The sequence below is a fragment of the Anopheles funestus genome, chromosome X, assembly GCF_943734845.2.
Source record: "Anopheles funestus chromosome X, idAnoFuneDA-416_04, whole genome shotgun sequence".
Lineage (NCBI taxonomy): Eukaryota > Metazoa > Arthropoda > Insecta > Diptera > Culicidae > Anopheles > Anopheles funestus.
Window position 1 is genome coordinate 17573672 of NC_064597.1, and position 21832 is coordinate 17595503.

The following is a 21832-nucleotide window of genomic DNA, read 5'->3' on the forward strand; positions in this document are numbered from 1 at the left end:
AGAGTAGTGCAGAGTAGTATTTACGACCGGGTAGTGGATTGGTGCGATTTGCCCGAGTTGTATGCGCAAACTGTTGATGAGATGATAGAAAAAGTTAGTTGACAAATAGTAGCAAATGTAGTTGCAGTTATTTTTGACAAAACTTTTTATCAAAAATAATACAATCTTTGTGTAATATAATTGTGAAAATGGGACCAAAAACCATAAACAGTTAGTAGCCTGCAGAGATAACAGTGTGAAACCATAAGTTTAACCACATTTTCTGTCCTGACAGTCATTTGAAGAACGCCTGGAAAAATGCCCCACATCTGCACGTGTCAGTGTCAGTACGTGCTGCTCCGGAAGTAGCACCAGCACCTAATTTTCAGGTCGCTATCGGTGCTAGAGCTATGAAGCTGAAGCCAAACCTCTGGTGTGATAAATCGAAACTTCCTCGAACAAATGTTGGCTTGTTCGCAAGCTATCCGCCGGGATGTGCGTACCGGGTGCGTTCCAAATGTTGGAACATGCTGTGCAATCCGGGTGTCTCGTCACTCCTTCCCGAACTGCACATCAAGTGTCCTAATTTACTCCTCAAAAAAGGAAGTGTGGTAGAATTGAACACTAATTAAACTGCATCAGCCGAAGGATAATGAGGACAACGTCTAAGTAGATTCATTCCCGCGCCCTTTCAAAACAGCCAAACATTGCGAAGCTGGAATTCTGGAATCGTTGAAAATCGCTAGCTTGATGGGGCTAGGTGAGGGATGTAGAGTATTGCCGATGCTATCGACAGATTTCCTTCGCTATAGCGGCCGCACAAAACGTTCCAGGGCATAATGCAGCACCACCCGCCTAATACAAATGTAATTGGTTTGCTAACGGATATGAAAGGCAAACAGGGCAAACTCTAAGGACTGGAGATGAACGTAAAACCAACTCTTTGAAAGCGAGATGTAAACTGGGGACTTGGGGGATAAAGGATTAGCTTGGATGGATCGGCAGCAGTTCAATTGTAACCGTCACCGGGCAAACTAATAAATGCGCGAAGCACCTGTATGTTGAAATATACAATATTTTCTGGTTCATAATTAAATACAGAGAACACTACAACATACATTGCGAATTTCGATTTATTAACTACCAAACATTTATACATCGCGGATTTGAGCAAAACAGATTTAGCAGGTTTCGGAAATGATGGACGCTTCCCCTTATGGCTCTGTCAATTGGTCAATTTTGCTTGATGTAGCACCATCGTTCTCGTTTTTGGAGCAGTGGTAGTGCCGGTATCGCTGAAAGAGGAAACCATTGCGTATGTTAGTTGTGTGGTCGCCAGTGAAACAAGTGTCCACGGATGCCTTACGCCATTCTTTTGTCTAAACGCCAAGCATCTTCCGAGGGGATTAGAATGCAACGTGCACCACGGACATGGAAAGCGTAATTGTTTTTTGCAGACTATACACGGTAAATAATCTACATTTTCTGCAGGGAGTAATGAAAAGAGGAAGAAACGCGAAAGAAGAAAATGCTGATACCTGCAAAATTGACACACTTTTCATGCACTTACTCTTCCATTGATCCACAATTCCGAGATTCTGCATTGTACCGTTGGTATTGGTCTACTTTGAAAAGGAAATGCACGAAAGCTAAAGACGCAACACCACGCAATTTCGGAAAATTCCTACAAACTGCTCCAGTCGATACTTCGATGTGATTTGAAAAGCACAAAGCGGTTGACGCGTCACGATCCTTCAATAGTGACATTTGACAGCCGACAGTCTCCAGTGACTTCAAAGAGCGAGCAAGCTAAAACCGTTAAACAAAAATTTGAAAATTTGATATTTGAATTTGAAAAAGTGGTTTAGGGTTCATAAAAAAGTGAAAAAAATCCTAAATCTAAGATGGTGGTCGATGACCCCTGATGGTGGTAGGACCTTCGGTTTATTCTACAATATCCTAGAATATGATAGACGAAAGAATACAAAAAAGAGGGAAGGAATAAAAGACTAGATCTAAGTGAATTTCAAGTGCCGGAAGAGAAATTAGAAATACATGGTCGTGGAATGCGCAACAGCAGGGAAAAGTTTAGCAACATATAACCCATTTCCAATATGAATGACCAATATGAAATAAAAAAAATACAAACCATAAATCGTGTTACCATGCGCGAGGCTAGAAGAATGCGTAGGAAAGTAGCACCAACGGTACCCAGAATTTACACGAACATTCTGTTTTCCGATTCTGTAATCGCAGAATCATACCAAACCGGCACTAATAATTTTTTTACAGATTTTCGAACTGATATCACCAATTTGACAAGGTATCCTGCGTCGGGGAATATTATTCACACCAAATGATTTTCGACACCGTTGTTGCACCCGTACGAACCGATGTAGGATTTCGAGCTAGGGAATGTCCGGTTCATCACCAACTATGTCGCTCACCCTTAGAGGACTTACCGGGGTTCAACATAGTGGAGAACGTGCCAACGAGCGATCGCCTACATTCATGCGATCTTGGGGTGACCCGTCGACACCTACTACGTTTTTTTGAAAACATGTATCCCGGTTTTCCTAACATGTCTTCTGCAGCAAAACAATGGATATCGAAATTCCTTACCACCGTGCAACTTCCCTCTGAGATTAATCGCAAAAAAAGGGTTGGATGTGATACGGTTTTGGAAGGGTTCGGAATTTCGATCGTACCTTCATTACGTCAGTCCAGTGCTGATAGAGGAATTTTTAAGCAAGAAAGCATATAGTCACTTCTTGCTTTATTTTTGAGCTTTGACTATATTTTCGTCCTCATTTCATCGCAACCATTGGGGACGTGCAGCTGAATTTATGAACACTTTTGTTCAGCAGTATGGGGAGATTTAAGGTCGTCAGAACGTTACGAGTAACGTACATAACCTCCAGCACATTGTTCAGGACGTTTTGTAGTACGGACCACTAAACGGGTTTTCTACGTACTGTTTTGAACATCACCTGCAAATTATTAAGAAGTCGGTTCGATCAGGCTTTCGGTGTGGGATTCAAGCTGCAGCACGTTCAGAAGAACGATCTGCATTGGGGGTGGCAAGTAGTAGCACGAACAGTCGCTATCCGCACTTGACCACAAACGGGAAAGGCATTTTTTTGGCCTCCGATTTTGCTCTACGACCATTGCCTAGTGACGAATGGATTTTGACGAAGGGCAACAGAATAGTAATATTTTTGAGTGGCATTCAAAGAAATGACAATTTTACGATACAAGGAAAACAGTATGAATACAATTTACATTTATTTTTTACATTTATTCGTTTTAGCGAGGATGATCCGGAGTCGATTTTTTCGTCATCGGACATACTCATGTACAAAATACCGGCGTGTTACATACAACAGTGTTCTTTCCTCTGTTGCATACACTTCGATTCGATTAAGTAAAAATAAACGAGTTACAACGAGCTATTGAAAGGAACCTTCACTAGTATACAAATTTATCTCTTTTTAGGTAGCTGGTAGTGTGGTGCTTCCAGCAAAGCTGGCCTTCCCTTCTGGAAGGTGTGTCACTATGAAGGTTCGTTCCTCGATAAAAAAAAACGATAGTATTTGAGGTAAGTGAAACTAAATGTTACACTAAAAAGCTATTGCTTTCACGTAGTTATTCTATTTTAATTTCCCTTTTGATTTGTAACACAGTTTAGCTAGAAATTAAATTTGGTATCAACTTCCATTCATTAAATTGCATGTAAAATTATATTTATACAGTAATTTATAATACATAACATGACTAATATGAAGTAGTATCAATTAACTCCTTGTTTTAATAAGTTCAGGTTTTGTAAACCGAACAAAAAACCAACAATTCAATGTAACGATAACAATGACAAAAAAAGTAAATAATTCATTCAGGAACTTTGCTTACACGTATGTGACTAATTTTTTTTAAAGCTTTTAATCACCCGCTTGTCGATATTTACGCAACTTTTTGCGTTTTATAACTTAGTTTTAAAAAACCTTTGGACATCTTCGCTCGCAACCTTGAATCCGGCGTCTTCGCCAATCTCTTTACACAGTCGCAAAAGATGAGTGTTTTCATCGATCCTGACCTTTGTTCCTTGTTTAGCTTGCCCTCGCCAGCTGCATTGCACTACTAATTCTCTCTTAAAAAGTTTGACGAAAGCGTCATGCATGAGATTCTTTGCTAACTTCTTTCCGGCACTTTGGGTATCAGAAAGTTGGTGAAAATATGGTTCTTCCTGCAGCTGCTCATTGAACCGTTTTAGTTGATCTTCGGATGCAATAATTGGAATTTCAACTGATGATGTGTGTATAGATATTTGCTGCTCCTTTGTATTCACAGATTTCCTTTTATGGTCAGTGCAATAACTTAGCTCAGGCCATAAAAGCGACATCGACTTCATCATCACTCCGGACATTCCTTCGATTCTCGATATTCCATCCAGAACCTTGCTGTTAACTTTTGCACTCTCTGGGATTGGATCAGGTGTTGCTGTAGCAGTGGTGGAAAGTGGTGTACTGCATGATGCCAGGGGCGCGACCTTTGCTGAAGTAATCAGGGAAGTATTACTGATGATAAGCTTTGGTCTGTAGAGTTTTCCGGGTTTTAAAATAGCTGGATTGTTCATATCTTCCTCTACAGAAGAGTGTGGTGCTGCAGAAACTAGATGATTGGCTGGATGGTTGCCTGATGGTATAGTACTGCAAGATGCCTGGGACGGAACAGTGCTGCAAGTTTTCATCGTAAGTGCTGTTCGGTAAATTTTATGTCGTTTGATAATCACAGGATGTTTGCTTATGCTTTGTGTCACAGGAGGGAGTGGTGCCGGTGCTGCTGCCGATGATAATTTGGTTCCGATGGTTCTGAATGGTACTATACTGCTGGTAGTGGAAGCTTTTACTATAGGTGCTGGTCGGTGTAGAGTTCATTTGCAGAGTAGTGCAGAGTAGTATTTATGACCGGGTAGTGGATTGGTGCGATTTGCCCGAGTTGTATGCGCAAACTGTTGATGAGATGATAGAAAAAGTTAGTTGACAAATAGTAGCAAATGTAGTTGCAGTTATTTTTGACAAAACTTTTTATCAAAAATAATACAATCTTTGTGTAATATAATTGTGAAAATGGGACCAAAAACCATAAACAGTTAGTACCCTGCAGAGATAACAGTGTGAAACCATAAGTTTAACCACATTTTCTGTCCTGACAGTCATTTGAAGAACGCCTGGAAAAATGCCCCACATCTGCACGTGTCAGTGTCAGTACGTGCTGCTCCGGAAGTAGCACCAGCACCTAATTTTCAGGTCGCTATCGGTGCTAGAGCTATGAAGCTGAAGCCAAACCTCCGGTGCGATAAATCGAAACTTCCTCGAACAAATTTTGGCTTGTTCGCAAGCTATCCGCCGGGATGTGCGTACCGGGTGCGTTCCAAATGTTGGAACATGCTGTGCAATCCGGGTGTCTCGTCACTCCTTCCCGAACTGCACATCAAGTGTCCTAATTTACTCCTCAAAAAAGGAAGTGTGGTAGAATTGAACACTAATTAAACTGCATCAGCCGAAGGATAATGAGGACAACGTCTAAGTAGATTCATTCCCGCGCCCTTTCAAAACAGCCAAACATTGCGAAGCTGGAATTCTGGAATCGTTGAAAATCGCTAGCTTGATGGGGCTAGGTGAGGGATGTAGAGTATTGCCGATGCTATCGACAGATTTCCTTCGCTATAGCGGCCGCACAAAACGTTCCAGGGCATAATGCAGCACCACCCGCCTAATACAAATGTAATTGGTTTGCTAACGGATATGAAAGGCAAACAGGGCAAACACTAAGGACTGGAGATGAACATAAAACCAACTCTTTGAAAGCGAGATGAAAACTGGGGACTTGGGGGATAAAGGATTAGCTTGGATGGATGGGCAGCAGTTCAATTGTAACCGTCACCGGGCAAACTAATAAATGCACGAAGCACCTGTATGTTGAAATATACAATATTTTCTGGTTCATAATTAAATACAGAGAACACTACAACATACATTGCGAATTTCGATTTATTAACTACCAAACATTTATACATCGCGGATTTGAGCAAAACAGATTTAGCAGGTTTCGGAAATGATGGACGCTTCCCCTTATGGCTCTGTCAATTGGTCAATTTTGCTTGATGTAGCACCATCGTTTTCGTTTTTGGAGCAGTGGTAGTGCCGGTATCGCTGAAAGAGGAAACCATTGCGTATGTTAGTTGTGTGGTCGCCAGTGAAACAAGTGTCCACGGATGCCTTACGCCATTCTTTTGTCTAAACGCCAAGCATCTTCCGAGGGGATTAGAATGCAACGTGCACCACGGACATGGAAAGCGTAATTGTTTTTTGCAGACTATACACGGTAAATAATCTACATTTTCTGCAGGGAGTAATGAAAAGAGGAAGAAACGCGTAAGAAGAAAATGCTGATACCTGCAAAATTGACACACTTTTCATGCACTTACTCTTCCACTGATCCACAATTCCGAGATTCTGCATTGTACCGTTGGTATTGGTCTACTTTGAAAAGGAAATGCACGAAAGCTAAAGACGCAACACCACGCAATTTCGGAAAATTCCTACAAACTGCTCCAGTCGATACTTCGATGTGATTTGAAAAGCACAAAGCGGTTGACGCGTCACGATCCTTCAATAGTGACATTTGACAGCCGACAGTCTCCAGTGACTTCAAAGAGCGAGCAAGCTAAAACCGTTAAACAAAAATTTGAAAATTTGATATTTAAATTTGAAAAAGTGGTTTAGGGTTCATAAAAAAGTGAAAAAAATCCTAAATCTAAGATGGTGGTCGATGACCCCTGATGGTGGTAGGACCTTCGGTTTATTCTACAATATCCTAGAATATGATAGACGAAAGAATACAAAAAAGAGGGAAGGAATAAAAGACTAGATCTAAGTGAATTTCAAGTGCCGGAAGAGAAATTAGAAATACATGGTCGTGGAATGCGCAACAGCAGGGAAAAGTTTAGCAACATATAACCCATTTCCAATATGAATGACCAATATGAAATAAAAAAAATACAAACCATAAATCGTGTTACCATGCGCGAGGCTAGAAGAATGCGTAGGAAAGTAGCACCAACGGTACCCAGAATTTACACGAACATTCTGTTTTCCGATTCTGTAATCGCAGAATCATACCAAACCGGCACTAATAATTTTTTTACAGATTTTCGAACTGATATCACCAATTTGACAAGGTATCCTGCGTCGGGGAATATTATTCACACCAAATGATTTTCGACACCGTTGTTGCACCTGTACGAACCGATGTAGGATTTCGAGCTAGGGAATGTCCGGGTCATCACCAACTATGGCGCTCACCCTTAGAGGACTTACCGGGGTTCAACATAGTGGAGAACGTGCCAACGAGCGATCGCCTACATTCATGCGATCTTGGGGTGACCCGTCGACACCTACTACGTTTTTTTGAAAACATGTATCCCGGTTTTCCTAACTTGTCTTCTGCAGCAAAACAATGGATATCGAAATTCCTTACCACCGTGCAACTTCCCTCTGAGATTAATCGCAAAAAAAGGGTTGGATGTGATACGGTTTTGGAAGGGTTCGGAATTTCGATCGTACCTTCATTACGTCAGTCCAGTGCTGATAGAGGAATTTTTAAGCAAGAAAGCATATAGTCACTTCTTGCTTTATTTTTGAGCTTTGACTATATTTTCGTCCTCATTTCATCGCAACCATTGGGGACGTGCAGCTGAATTTATGAACACTTTTGTTCAGCAGTATGGGGAGATTTAAGGTCGTCAGAACGTTACGAGTAACGTACATAACCTCCAGCACATTGTTCAGGACGTTTTGAAGTACGGACCACTAAACGGGTTTTCTACGTACTGTTTTGAACATCTCCTGCAAATTATTAAGAAGTCGGTTCGATCAGGCTTTCGGTGTAGGATTCAAGCTGCAGCACGTTCAGAAGAACGATCTGCATTGGGGGTGGCAAGTAGTAGCACGAACAGTCGCTATCCGCACTTGACCACAAACGGGAAAGGCATTTTTTTGGCCTCCGATTTTGCTCTACGACCATTGCCTAGTGACGAATGGATTTTGACGAAGGGCAACAGAATAGTAATATTTTTGAGTGGCATTCAAAGAAATGACAATTTTACGATACAAGGAAAACAGTATGAATACAATTTACATTTATTTTTTACATTTATTCGTTTTAGCGAGGATGATCCGGAGTCGATTTTTTCGTCATCGGACATACTCATGTACAAAATACCGGCGTGTTACATACAACAGTGTTCTTTCCTCTGTTGCATACACTTCGATTCGATTAAGTAAAAATAAACGAGTTACAACGAGCTATTGAAAGGAACCTTCACTAGTATACAAATTTATCTCTTTTTAGGTAGCTGGTAGTGTGGTGCTTCCAGCAAAGCTGGCCTTCCCTTCTGGAAGGTGTGTCACTATGAAGGTTCGTTCCTCGATAAAAAAACGATAGTATTTGAGGTAAGTGAAACTAAATGTTACCCTAAAAAGCTATTGCTTTCACGTAGTTATTCTATTTTAATTTCCCTTTTGATTTGTAACACAGTTTAGCTAGAAATTAAATTTGGTATCAACTTCCATTCATTAAATTGCATGTAAAATTATATTTATACAGTAATTTATAATACATAACATGACTAATATGAAGTAGTATCAATTAACTCCTTGTTTTAATAAGTTCAGGTTTTGTAAACCGAACAAAAAACCAACAATTCAATGTAACGATAACAATGACAAAAAAGTAAATAATTCATTCAGGAACTTTGCTTACACGTATGTGACTAATTTTTTTTAAAGCTTTTAATCACCCGCTTGTCGATATTTACGCAACTTTTTGCGTTTTATAACTTAGTTTTAAAAAACCTTTGGACATCTTCGCTCGCAACCTTGAATCCGGCGTCTTCGCCAATCTCTTTACACAGTCGCAAAAGATGAGTGTTTTCATCGATCCTGACCTTTGTTCCTTGTTTAGCTTGCCCTCGCCAGCTGCATTGCACTACTAATTCTCTCTTAAAAAGTTTGACGAAAGCGTCATGCATGAGATTCTTTGCTAACTTCTTTCCGGCACTTTGGGTATCAGAAAGTTGGTGAAAATATGGTTCTTCCTGCAGCTGCTCATTGAACCGTTTTAGTTGATCTTCGGATGCAATAATTGGAATTTCAACTGATGATGTGTGTATAGATATTTGCTGCTCCTTTGTATTCACAGATTTCCTTTTATGGTCAGTGCAATAACTTAGCTCAGGCCATAAAAGCGACATCGACTTCATCATCACTCCGGACATTCCTTCGATTCTCGATATTCCATCCAGAACCTTGCTGTTAACTTTTGCACTCTCTGGGATTGGATCAGGTGTTGCTGTAGCAGTGGTGGAAAGTGGTGTACTGCATGATGCCAGGGGCGCGACCTTTGCTGAAGTAATCAGGGAAGTATTACTGATGATAAGCTTTGGTCTGTAGAGTTTTCCGGGTTTTAAAATAGCTGGATTGTTCATATCTTCCTCTACAGAAGAGTGTGGTGCTGCAGAAACTAGATGATTGGCTGGATGGTTGCCTGATGGTATAGTACTGCAAGATGCCTGGGACGGAACAGTGCTGCAAGTTTTCATCGTAAGTGCTGGTCGGTAAATTTTATGTCGTTTGATAATCACAGGATGTTTGCTTATGCTTTGTGTCACAGGAGGGAGTGGTGCCGGTGCTGCAGCCGATGATAATTTGGTTCCGATGGTTCTGGATGGTACTATACTGCTGGTAGTGGAAGCTTTTACTATAGGTGCTGGTCGGTGTAGAGTTCATTTGCAGAGTAGTGCAGAGTAGTATTTATGACCGGGTAGTGGATTGGTGCGATTTGCCCGAGTTGTATGCGCAAACTGTTGATGAGATGATAGAAAAAGTTAGTTGACAAATAGTAGCAAATGTAGTTGCAGTTATTTTTGACAAAACTTTTTATCAAAAATAATACAATCTTTGTGTAATATAATTGTGAAAATGGGACCAAAAACCATAAACAGTTAGTAGCCTGCAGAGATAACAGTGTGAAACCATAAGTTTAACCACATTTTCTGTCCTGACAGTCATTTGAAGAACGCCTGGAAAAATGCCCCACATCTGCACGTGTCAGTGTCAGTACGTGCTGCTCCGGAAGTAGCACCAGCACCTAATTTTCAGGTCGCTATCGGTGCTAGAGCTATGAAGCTGAAGCCAAACCTCTGGTGCGATAAATCGAAACTTCCTCGAACAAATGTTGGCTTGTTCGCAAGCTATCCGCCGGGATGTGCGTACCGGGTGCGTTCCAAATGTTGGAACATGCTGTGCAATCCGGGTGTCTCGTCACTCCTTCCCGAACTGCACATCAAGTGTTCTAATTTACTCCTCAAAAAAGGAAGTGTGGTAGAATTGAACACTAATTAAACTGCATCAGCCGAAGGATAATGAGGACAACGTCTAAGTAGATTCATTCCCGCGCCCTTTCAAAACAGCCAAACATTGCGAAGCTGGAATTCTGGAATCGTTGAAAATCGCTAGCTTGATGGGGCTAGGTGAGGGATGTAGAGTATTGCCGATGCTATCGACAGATTTCCTTCGCTATAGCGGCCGCACAAAACGTTCCAGGGCATAATGCAGCACCACCCGCCTAATACAAATGTAATTGGTTTGCTAACGGATATGAAAGGCAAACAGGGCAAACACTAAGGACTGGAGATGAACATAAAACCAACTCTTTGAAAGCGAGATGAAAACTGGGGACTTGGGGGATAAAGGATTAGCTTGGATGGATGGGCAGCAGTTCAATTGTAACCGTCACCGGGCAAACTAATAAATGCACGAAGCACCTGTATGTTGAAATATACAATATTTTCTGGTTCATAATTAAATACAGAGAACACTACAACATACATTGCGAATTTCGATTTATTAACTACCAAACATTTATACATCGTGGATTTGAGCAAAACAGATTTAGCAGGTTTCGGAAATGATGGACGCTTCCCCTTATGGCTCTGTCAATTGGTCAATTTTGCTTGATGTAGCACCATCGTTCTCGTTTTTGGAGCAGTGGTAGTGCCGGTATCGCTGAAAGAGGAAACCATTGCGTATGTTAGTTGTGTGGTCGCCAGCGAAACAAGTGTCCACGGATGCCTTACGCCATTCTTTTGTCTAAACGCCAAGCATCTTCCGAGGGGATTAGAATGCAACGTGCACCACGGACATGGAAAGCGTAATTGTTTTTTGCAGACACACGGTAAATAATCTACATTTTCTGCAGGGAGTAATGAAAAGAGGAAGAAACGCGTAAGAAGAAAATGCTGATACCTGCAAAATTGACACACTTTTCATGCACTTACTCTTCCACTGATCCACAATTCCGAGATTCTGCATTGTACCGTTGGTATTGGTCTACTTTGAAAAGGAAATGCACGAAAGCTAAAGACGCAACACCACGCAATTTCGGAAAATTCCTACAAACTGCTCCAGTCGATACTTCGATGTGATTTGAAAAGCACAAAGCGGTTGACGCGTCACGATCCTTCAATAGTGACATTTGACAGCCGACAGTCTCCAGTGACTTCAAAGAGCGAGCAAGCTAAAACCGTTAAACAAAAATTTGAAAATTTGATATTTGAATTTGAAAAAGTGGTTTAGGGTTCATAAAAAAGTGAAAAAAATCCTAAATCTAAGATGGTGGTCGATGACCCCTGATGGTGGTAGGACCTTCGGTTTATTCTACAATATCCTAGAATATGATAGACGAAAGAATACAAAAAAGAGGGAAGGAATAAAAGACTAGATCTAAGTGAATTTCAAGTGCCGGAAGAGAAATTAGAAATACATGGTCGTGGAATGCGCAACAGCAGGGAAAAGTTTAGCAACATATAACCCATTTCCAATATGAATGACCAATATGAAATAAAAAAAATACAAACCATAAATCGTTTTACCATGCGCGAGGCTAGAAGAATGCGTTGGAAAGTAGCACCAACGGTACCCAGAATTTACACGAACATTCTGTTTTCCGATTCTGTAATCGCAGAATCATACCAAACCGGCACTAATAATTTTTTTACAGATTTTCGAACTGATATCACCAATTTGACAAGGTATCCTGCGTCGGGGAATATTATTCACACCAAATGATTTTCGACACCGTTGTTGCACCTGTACGAACCGATGTAGGATTTCGAGCTAGGGAATGTCCGGGTCATCACCAACTATGGCGCTCACCCTTAGAGGACTTACCGGGGTTCAACATAGTGGAGAACGTGCCAACGAGCGATCGCCTACATTCATGCGATCTTGGGGTGACCCGTCGACACCTACTACGTTTTTTTGAAAACATGTATCCCGGTTTTCCTAACTTGTCTTCTGCAGCAAAACAATGGATATCGAAATTCCTTACCACCGTGCAACTTCCCTCTGAGATTAATCGCAAAAAAAGGGTTGGATGTGATACGGTTTTGGAAGGGTTCGGAATTTCGATCGTACCTTCATTTCGTCAGTCCAGTGCTGATAGAGGAATTTTTAAGCGAGAAAGCATATAGTCACTTCTTGCTTTATTTTTGAGCTTTGACTATATTTTCGTCCTCATTTCATCGCAACCATTGGGGACGTGCAGCTGAATTTATGAACACTTTTGTTCAGCAGTATGGGGAGATTTAAGGTCGTCAGAACGTTACGAGTAACGTACATAACCTCCAGCACATTGTTCAGGACGTTTTGAAGTACGGACCACTAAACGGGTTTTCTACGTACTGTTTTGAACATCTCCTGCAAATTATTAAGAAGTCGGTTCGATCAGGCTTTCGGTGTAGGATTCAAGCTGCAGCACGTTCAGAAGAACGATCTGCATTGGGGGTGGCAAGTAGTAGCACGAACAGTCGCTATCCGCACTTGACCACAAACGGGAAAGGCATTTTTTTGGCCTCCGATTTTGCTCTACGACCATTGCCTAGTGACGAATGGATTTTGACGAAGGGCAACAGAATAGTAATATTTTTGAGTGGCATTCAAAGAAATGACAATTTTACGATACAAGGAAAACAGTATGAATACAATTTACATTTATTTTTTACATTTATTCGTTTTAGCGAGGATGATCCGGAGTCGATTTTTTCGTCATCGGACATACTCATGTACAAAATACCGGCGTGTTACATACAACAGTGTTCTTTCCTCTGTTGCATACACTTCGATTCGATTAAGTAAAAATAAACGAGTTACAACGAGCTATTGAAAGGAACCTTCACTAGTATACAAATTTATCTCTTTTTAGGTAGCTGGTAGTGTGGTGCTTCCAGCAAAGCTGGCCTTCCCTTCTGGAAGGTGTGTCACTATGAAGGTTCGTTCCTCGATAAAAAAACGATAGTATTTGAGGTAAGTGAAACTAAATGTTACCCTAAAAAGCTATTGCTTTCACGTAGTTATTCTATTTTAATTTCCCTTTTGATTTGTAACACAGTTTAGCTAGAAATTAAATTTGGTATCAACTTCCATTCATTAAATTGCATGTAAAATTATATTTATACAGTAATTTATAATACATAACATGACTAATATGAAGTAGTATCAATTAACTCCTTGTTTTAATAAGTTCAGGTTTTGTAAACCGAACAAAAAACCAACAATTCAATGTAACGATAACAATGACAAAAAAGTAAATAATTCATTCAGGAACTTTGCTTACACGTATGTGACTAATTTTTTTTAAAGCTTTTAATCACCCGCTTGTCGATATTTACGCAACTTTTTGCGTTTTATAACTTAGTTTTAAAAAACCTTTGGACATCTTCGCTCGCAACCTTGAATCCGGCGTCTTCGCCAATCTCTTTACACAGTCGCAAAAGATGAGTGTTTTCATCGATCCTGACCTTTGTTCCTTGTTTAGCTTGCCCTCGCCAGCTGCATTGCACTACTAATTCTCTCTTAAAAAGTTTGACGAAAGCGTCATGCATGAGATTCTTTGCTAACTTCTTTCCGGCACTTTGGGTATCAGAAAGTTGGTGAAAATATGGTTCTTCCTGCAGCTGCTCATTGAACCGTTTTAGTTGATCTTCGGATGCAATAATTGGAATTTCAACTGATGATGTGTGTATAGATATTTGCTGCTCCTTTGTATTCACAGATTTCCTTTTATGGTCAGTGCAATAACTTAGCTCAGGCCATAAAAGCGACATCGACTTCATCATCACTCCGGACATTCCTTCGATTCTCGATATTCCATCCAGAACCTTGCTGTTAACTTTTGCACTCTCTGGGATTGGATCAGGTGTTGCTGTAGCAGTGGTGGAAAGTGGTGTACTGCATGATGCCAGGGGCGCGACCTTTGCTGAAGTAATCAGGGAAGTATTACTGATGATAAGCTTTGGTCTGTAGAGTTTTCCGGGTTTTAAAATAGCTGGATTGTTCATATCTTCCTCTACAGAAGAGTGTGGTGCTGCAGAAACTAGATGATTGGCTGGATGGTTGCCTGATGGTATAGTACTGCAAGATGCCTGGGACGGAACAGTGCTGCAAGTTTTCATCGTAAGTGCTGGTCGGTAAATTTTATGTCGTTTGATAATCACAGGATGTTTGCTTATGCTTTGTGTCACAGGAGGGAGTGGTGCCGGTGCTGCAGCCGATGATAATTTGGTTCCGATGGTTCTGGATGGTACTATACTGCTGGTAGTGGAAGCTTTTACTATAGGTGCTGGTCGGTGTAGAGTTCATTTGCAGAGTAGTGCAGAGTAGTATTTATGACCGGGTAGTGGATTGGTGCGATTTGCCCGAGTTGTATGCGCAAACTGTTGATGAGATGATAGAAAAAGTTAGTTGACAAATAGTAGCAAATGTAGTTGCAGTTATTTTTGACAAAACTTTTTATCAAAAATAATACAATCTTTGTGTAATATAATTGTGAAAATGGGACCAAAAACCATAAACAGTTAGTAGCCTGCAGAGATAACAGTGTGAAACCATAAGTTTAACCACATTTTCTGTCCTGACAGTCATTTGAAGAACGCCTGGAAAAATGCCCCACATCTGCACGTGTCAGTGTCAGTACGTGCTGCTCCGGAAGTAGCACCAGCACCTAATTTTCAGGTCGCTATCGGTGCTAGAGCTATGAAGCTGAAGCCAAACCTCTGGTGCGATAAATCGAAACTTCCTCGAACAAATGTTGGCTTGTTCGCAAGCTATCCGCCGGGATGTGCGTACCGGGTGCGTTCCAAATGTTGGAACATGCTGTGCAATCCGGGTGTCTCGTCACTCCTTCCCGAACTGCACATCAAGTGTTCTAATTTACTCCTCAAAAAAGGAAGTGTGGTAGAATTGAACACTAATTAAACTGCATCAGCCGAAGGATAATGAGGACAACGTCTAAGTAGATTCATTCCCGCGCCCTTTCAAAACAGCCAAACATTGCGAAGCTGGAATTCTGGAATCGTTGAAAATCGCTAGCTTGATGGGGCTAGGTGAGGGATGTAGAGTATTGCCGATGCTATCGACAGATTTCCTTCGCTATAGCGGCCGCACAAAACGTTCCAGGGCATAATGCAGCACCACCCGCCTAATACAAATGTAATTGGTTTGCTAACGGATATGAAAGGCAAACAGGGCAAACACTAAGGACTGGAGATGAACATAAAACCAACTCTTTGAAAGCGAGATGAAAACTGGGGACTTGGGGGATAAAGGATTAGCTTGGATGGATGGGCAGCAGTTCAATTGTAACCGTCACCGGGCAAACTAATAAATGCACGAAGCACCTGTATGTTGAAATATACAATATTTTCTGGTTCATAATTAAATACAGAGAACACTACAACATACATTGCGAATTTCGATTTATTAACTACCAAACATTTATACATCGTGGATTTGAGCAAAACAGATTTAGCAGGTTTCGGAAATGATGGACGCTTCCCCTTATGGCTCTGTCAATTGGTCAATTTTGCTTGATGTAGCACCATCGTTCTCGTTTTTGGAGCAGTGGTAGTGCCGGTATCGCTAAAAGAGGAAACCATTGCGTATGTTAGTTGTGTGGTCGCCAGCGAAACAAGTGTCCACGGATGCCTTACGCCATTCTTTTGTCTAAACGCCAAGCATCTTCCGAGGGGATTAGAATGCAACGTGCACCACGGACATGGAAAGCGTAATTGTTTTTTGCAGACTATACACGGTAAATAATCTACATTTTCTGCAGGGAGTAATGAAAAGAGGAAGAAACGCGTAAGAAGAAAATGCTGATACCTGCAAAATTGACACACTTTTCATGCACTTACTCTTCCACTGATCCACAATTCCGAGATTCTGCATTGTACCGTTGGTATTGGTCTACTTTGAAAAGGAAATGCACGAAAGCTAAAGACGCAACACCACGCAATTTCGGAAAATTCCTACAAACTGCTCCAGTCGATACTTCGATGTGATTTGAAAAGCACAAAGCGGTTGACGCGTCACGATCCTTCAATAGTGACATTTGACAGCCGACAGTCTCCAGTGACTTCAAAGAGCGAGCAAGCTAAAACCGTTAAACAAAAATTTGAAAATTTGATATTTGAATTTGAAAAAGTGGTTTAGGGTTCATAAAAAAGTGAAAAAAATCCTAAATCTAAGATGGTGGTCGATGACCCCTGATGGTGGTAGGACCTTCGGTTTATTCTACAATATCCTAGAATATGATAGACGAAAGAATACAAAAAAGAGGGAAGGAATAAAAGACTAGATCTAAGTGAATTTCAAGTGCCGGAAGAGAAATTAGAAATACATGGTCGTGGAATGCGCAACAGCAGGGAAAAGTTTAGCAACATATAACCCATTTCCAATATGAATGACCAATATGAAATAAAAAAAATACAAACCATAAATCGTTTTACCATGCGCGAGGCTAGAAGAATGCGTTGGAAAGTAGCACCAACGGTACCCAGAATTTACACGAACATTCTGTTTTCCGATTCTGTAATCGCAGAATCATACCAAACCGGCACTAATAATTTTTTTACAGATTTTCGAACTGATATCACCAATTTGACAAGGTATCCTGCGTCGGGGAATATTATTCACACCAAATGATTTTCGACACCGTTGTTGCACCTGTACGAACCGATGTAGGATTTCGAGCTAGGGAATGTCCGGGTCATCACCAACTATGGCGCTCACCCTTAGAGGACTTACCGGGGTTCAACATAGTGGAGAACGTGCCAACGAGCGATCGCCTACATTCATGCGATCTTGGGGTGACCCGTCGACACCTACTACGTTTTTTTGAAAACATGTATCCCGGTTTTCCTAACTTGTCTTCTGCAGCAAAACAATGGATATCGAAATTCCTTACCACCGTGCAACTTCCCTCTGAGATTAATCGCAAAAAAAGGGTTGGATGTGATACGGTTTTGGAAGGGTTCGGAATTTCGATCGTACCTTCATTTCGTCAGTCCAGTGCTGATAGAGGAATTTTTAAGCGAGAAAGCATATAGTCACTTCTTGCTTTATTTTTGAGCTTTGACTATATTTTCGTCCTCATTTCATCGCAACCATTGGGGACGTGCAGCTGAATTTATGAACACTTTTGTTCAGCAGTATGGGGAGATTTAAGGTCGTCAGAACGTTACGAGTAACGTACATAACCTCCAGCACATTGTTCAGGACGTTTTGAAGTACGGACCACTAAACGGGTTTTCTACGTACTGTTTTGAACATCTCCTGCAAATTATTAAGAAGTCGGTTCGATCAGGCTTTCGGTGTAGGATTCAAGCTGCAGCACGTTCAGAAGAACGATCTGCATTGGGGGTGGCAAGTAGTAGCACGAACAGTCGCTATCCGCACTTGACCACAAACGGGAAAGGCATTTTTTTTTGGCCTCCGATTTTGCTCTACGACCATTGCCTAGTGACGAATGGATTTTGACGAAGGGCAACAGAATAGTAATATTTTTGAGTGGCATTCAAAGAAATGACAATTTTACGATACAAGGAAAACAGTATGAATACAATTTACATTTATTTTTTACATTTATTCGTTTTAGCGAGGATGATCCGGAGTCGATTTTTTCGTCATCGGACATACTCATGTACAAAATACCGGCGTGTTACATACAACAGTGTTCTTTCCTCTGTTGCATACACTTCGATTCGATTAAGTAAAAATAAACGAGTTACAACGAGCTATTGAAAGGAACCTTCACTAGTATACAAATTTATCTCTTTTTAGGTAGCTGGTAGTGTGGTGCTTCCAGCAAAGCTGGCCTTCCCTTCTGGAAGGTGTGTCACTATGAAGGTTCGTTCCTCGATAAAAAACGATAGTATTTGAGGTAAGTGAAACTAAATGTTACCCTAAAAAGCTATTGCTTTCACGTAGTTATTCTATTTTAATTTCCCTTTTGATTTGTAACACAGTTTAGCTAGAAATTAAATTTGGTATCAACTTCCATTCATTAAATTGCATGTAAAATTATATTTATACAGTAATTTATAATACATAACATGACTAATATGAAGTAGTATCAATTAACTCCTTGTTTTAATAAGTTCAGGTTTTGTAAACCGAACAAAAAACCAACAATTCAATGTAACGATAACAATGACAAAAAAGTAAATAATTCATTCAGGAACTTTGCTTACACGTATGTGACTAATTTTTTTTAAAGCTTTTAATCACCCGCTTGTCGATATTTACGCAACTTTTTGCGTTTTATAACTTAGTTTTAAAAAACCTTTGGACATCTTCGCTCGCAACCTTGAATCCGGCGTCTTCGCCAATCTCTTTACACAGTCGCAAAAGATGAGTGTTTTCATCGATCCTGACCTTTGTTCCTTGTTTAGCTTGCCCTCGCCAGCTGCATTGCACTACTAATTCTCTCTTAAAAAGTTTGACGAAAGCGTCATGCATGAGATTCTTTGCTAACTTCTTTCCGGCACTTTGGGTATCAGAAAGTTGGTGAAAATATGGTTCTTCCTGCAGCTGCTCATTGAACCGTTTTAGTTGATCTTCGGATGCAATAATTGGAATTTCAACTGATGATGTGTGTATAGATATTTGCTGCTCCTTTGTATTCACAGATTTCCTTTTATGGTCAGTGCAATAACTTAGCTCAGGCCATAAAAGCGACATCGACTTCATCATCACTCCGGACATTCCTTCGATTCTCGATATTCCATCCAGAACCTTGCTGTTAACTTTTGCACTCTCTGGGATTGGATCAGGTGTTGCTGTAGCAGTGGTGGAAAGTGGTGTACTGCATGATGCCAGGGGCGCGACCTTTGCTGAAGTAATCAGGGAAGTATTACTGATGATAAGCTTTGGTCTGTAGAGTTTTCCGGGTTTTAAAATAGCTGGATTGTTCATATCTTCCTCTACAGAAGAGTGTGGTGCTGCAGAAACTAGATGATTGGCTGGATGGTTGCCTGATGGTATAGTACTGCAAGATGCCTGGGACGGAACAGTGCTGCAAGTTTTCATCGTAAGTGCTGGTCGGTAAATTTTATGTCGTTTGATAATCACAGGATGTTTGCTTATGCTTTGTGTCACAGGAGGGAGTGGTGCCGGTGCTGCAGCCGATGATAATTTGGTTCCGATGGTTCTGGATGGTACTATACTGCTGGTAGTGGAAGCTTTTACTATAGGTGCTGGTCGGTGTAGAGTTCATTTGCAGAGTAGTGCAGAGTAGTATTTATGACCGGGTAGTGGATTGGTGCGATTTGCCCGAGTTGTATGCGCAAACTGTTGATGAGATGATAGAAAAAGTTAGTTGACAAATAGTAGCAAATGTAGTTGCAGTTATTTTTGACAAAACTTTTTATCAAAAATAATACAATCTTTGTGTAATATAATTGTGAAAATGGGACCAAAAACCATAAACAGTTAGTAGCCTGCAGAGATAACAGTGTGAAACCATAAGTTTAACCACATTTTCTGTCCTGACAGTCATTTGAAGAACGCCTGGAAAAATGCCCCACATCTGCACGTGTCAGTACGTGCTGCTCCGGAAGTAGCACCAGCACCTAATTTTCAGGTCGCTATCGGTGCTAGAGCTATGAAGCTGAAGCCAAACCTCCGGTGCGATAAATCGAAACTTCCTCGAACAAATGTTGGCTTGTTCGCAAGCTATCCGCCGGGATGTGCGTACCGGGTGCGTTCCAAATGTTGGAACATGCTGTGCAATCCGGGTGTCTCGTCACTCCTTCCCGAACTGCACATCAAGTGTTCTAATTTACTCCTCAAAAAAGGAAGTGTGGTAGAATTGAACACTAATTAAACTGCATCAGCCGAAGGATAATGAGGACAACGTCTAAGTAGATTCATTCCCGCGCCCTTTCAAAACAGCCAAACATTGCGAAGCTGGAATTCTGGAATCGTTGAAAATCGCTAGCTTGATGGGGCTAGGTGAGGGATAACGAGTATTGCCGATGCTATCGACAGATTTCCTTCGCTATAGCGGCCGCACAAAACGTTCCAGGGCATAATGCAGCACCACCCGCCTAATACAAATGTAATTGGTTTGCTAACGGATATGAAAGGCAAACAGGGCAAACACTAAGGACTGGAGATGAACATAAAACCAACTCTTTGAAAGCGAGATGTAAACTGGGGACTTGGGGGATAAAGGATTAGCTTGGATGGATGGGCAGCAGTTCAATTGTAATCGTCACCGGGCAAACTAATAAATGCACGAAGCACCTGTATGTTGAAATATACAATATTTTCTGGTTCATAATTAAATACAGAGAACACTACAACATACATTGCGAATTTCGATTTATTAACTACCAAACATTTATACATCGCGGATTTGAGCAAAACAGATTTAGCGGGTTTCGGAAATGATGGACGTCTCCCCTTATGGCTCTGTCAATTGGTCAATTTTGCTTGATGTAGCACCATCGTTTTCGTTTTTGGAGCAGTGGTAGTGCCGGTATCGCTGAAAGGGGAAACCATTGCGTATGTTAGTTGTGTGGTCGCCAGTGAAACAAGCGTCCACGGATGCCTTACGCCATTCTTTTGTCTAAACGCCAAGCATCTTCCGAGGGGATTAGAATGCAACGTGCACCACGGACATGGAAAGCGTAATTGTTTTTTGCAGACTATACACGGTAAATAATCTACATTTTCTGCAGGGAGTAATGAAAAGAGGAAGAAACGCGTAAGAAGAAAATGCTGATACCTGCAAAATTGACACACTTTTCATGCACTTACTCTTCCATTGATCCACAATTCCGAGATTCTGCATTGTACCGTTGGTATTGGTCTACTTTGAAAAGGAAATGCACGAAAGCTAAAGACGCAACACCACGCAATTTCGGAAAATTCCTACAAACTGCTCCAGTCGATACTTCGATGTGATTTGAAAAACACAAAGCGGTTGACGCGTCACGATCCTTCAATAGTGACATTTGACAGCCGACAGTCTCCAGTGACTTCAAAGAGCGAGCAAGCTAAAACCGTTAAACAAAAATTTGAAAATTTGATATTTGAATTTGAAAAAGTGGTTTAGGGTTCATAAAAAAGTGAAAAAAATCCTAAATCTAAGATGGTGGTCGATGACCCCTGATGGTGGTAGGACCTTCGGTTTATTCTACAATATCCTAGAATATGATAGACGAAAGAATACAAAAAAGAGGGAAGGAATAAAAGACTAGATCTAAGTGAATTTCAAGTGCCGGAAGAGAAATACATGGTCGTGGAATGCACAACAGCAGGGAAAAGTTTAGCAACATATAACCCATTTCCAATATGAAATAAAAAAAAATACAAACCATAAATCGTTTTACCATGCGCGAGGCTAGAAGAATGCGTTGGAAAGTAGCACCAACTGTACCCAGAATTTA

At 40.9% G+C, this 21832-nt stretch overlaps 1 protein-coding gene across 5 annotated transcripts in view; it reads right to left on the minus strand.

Moving 5' to 3' along the window:
- LOC125775122 (uncharacterized) overlaps positions 1 to 21832 on the minus strand; it is a 75742-nt gene that overhangs the window by 50744 nt on the left and 3166 nt on the right. Inside the window, exons 2-3 of one of the 5 annotated variants that reach the window (XM_049445637.1) lie at positions 11346 to 12515; positions 1044 to 1517 (exon numbers count right to left, since the gene is read on the minus strand). The exons of 2 other annotated variants lie outside the window; for them this stretch is intronic. The gene's annotated coding sequence lies outside the window, so the exon portion shown is untranslated. Of the gene's footprint in view, positions 1 to 1043; positions 1518 to 11275; positions 12516 to 21832 lie in introns of those variants that run through there. 2 more of the 5 variants (XM_049445645.1, XM_049445627.1) reach the window with 2 other exon arrangements.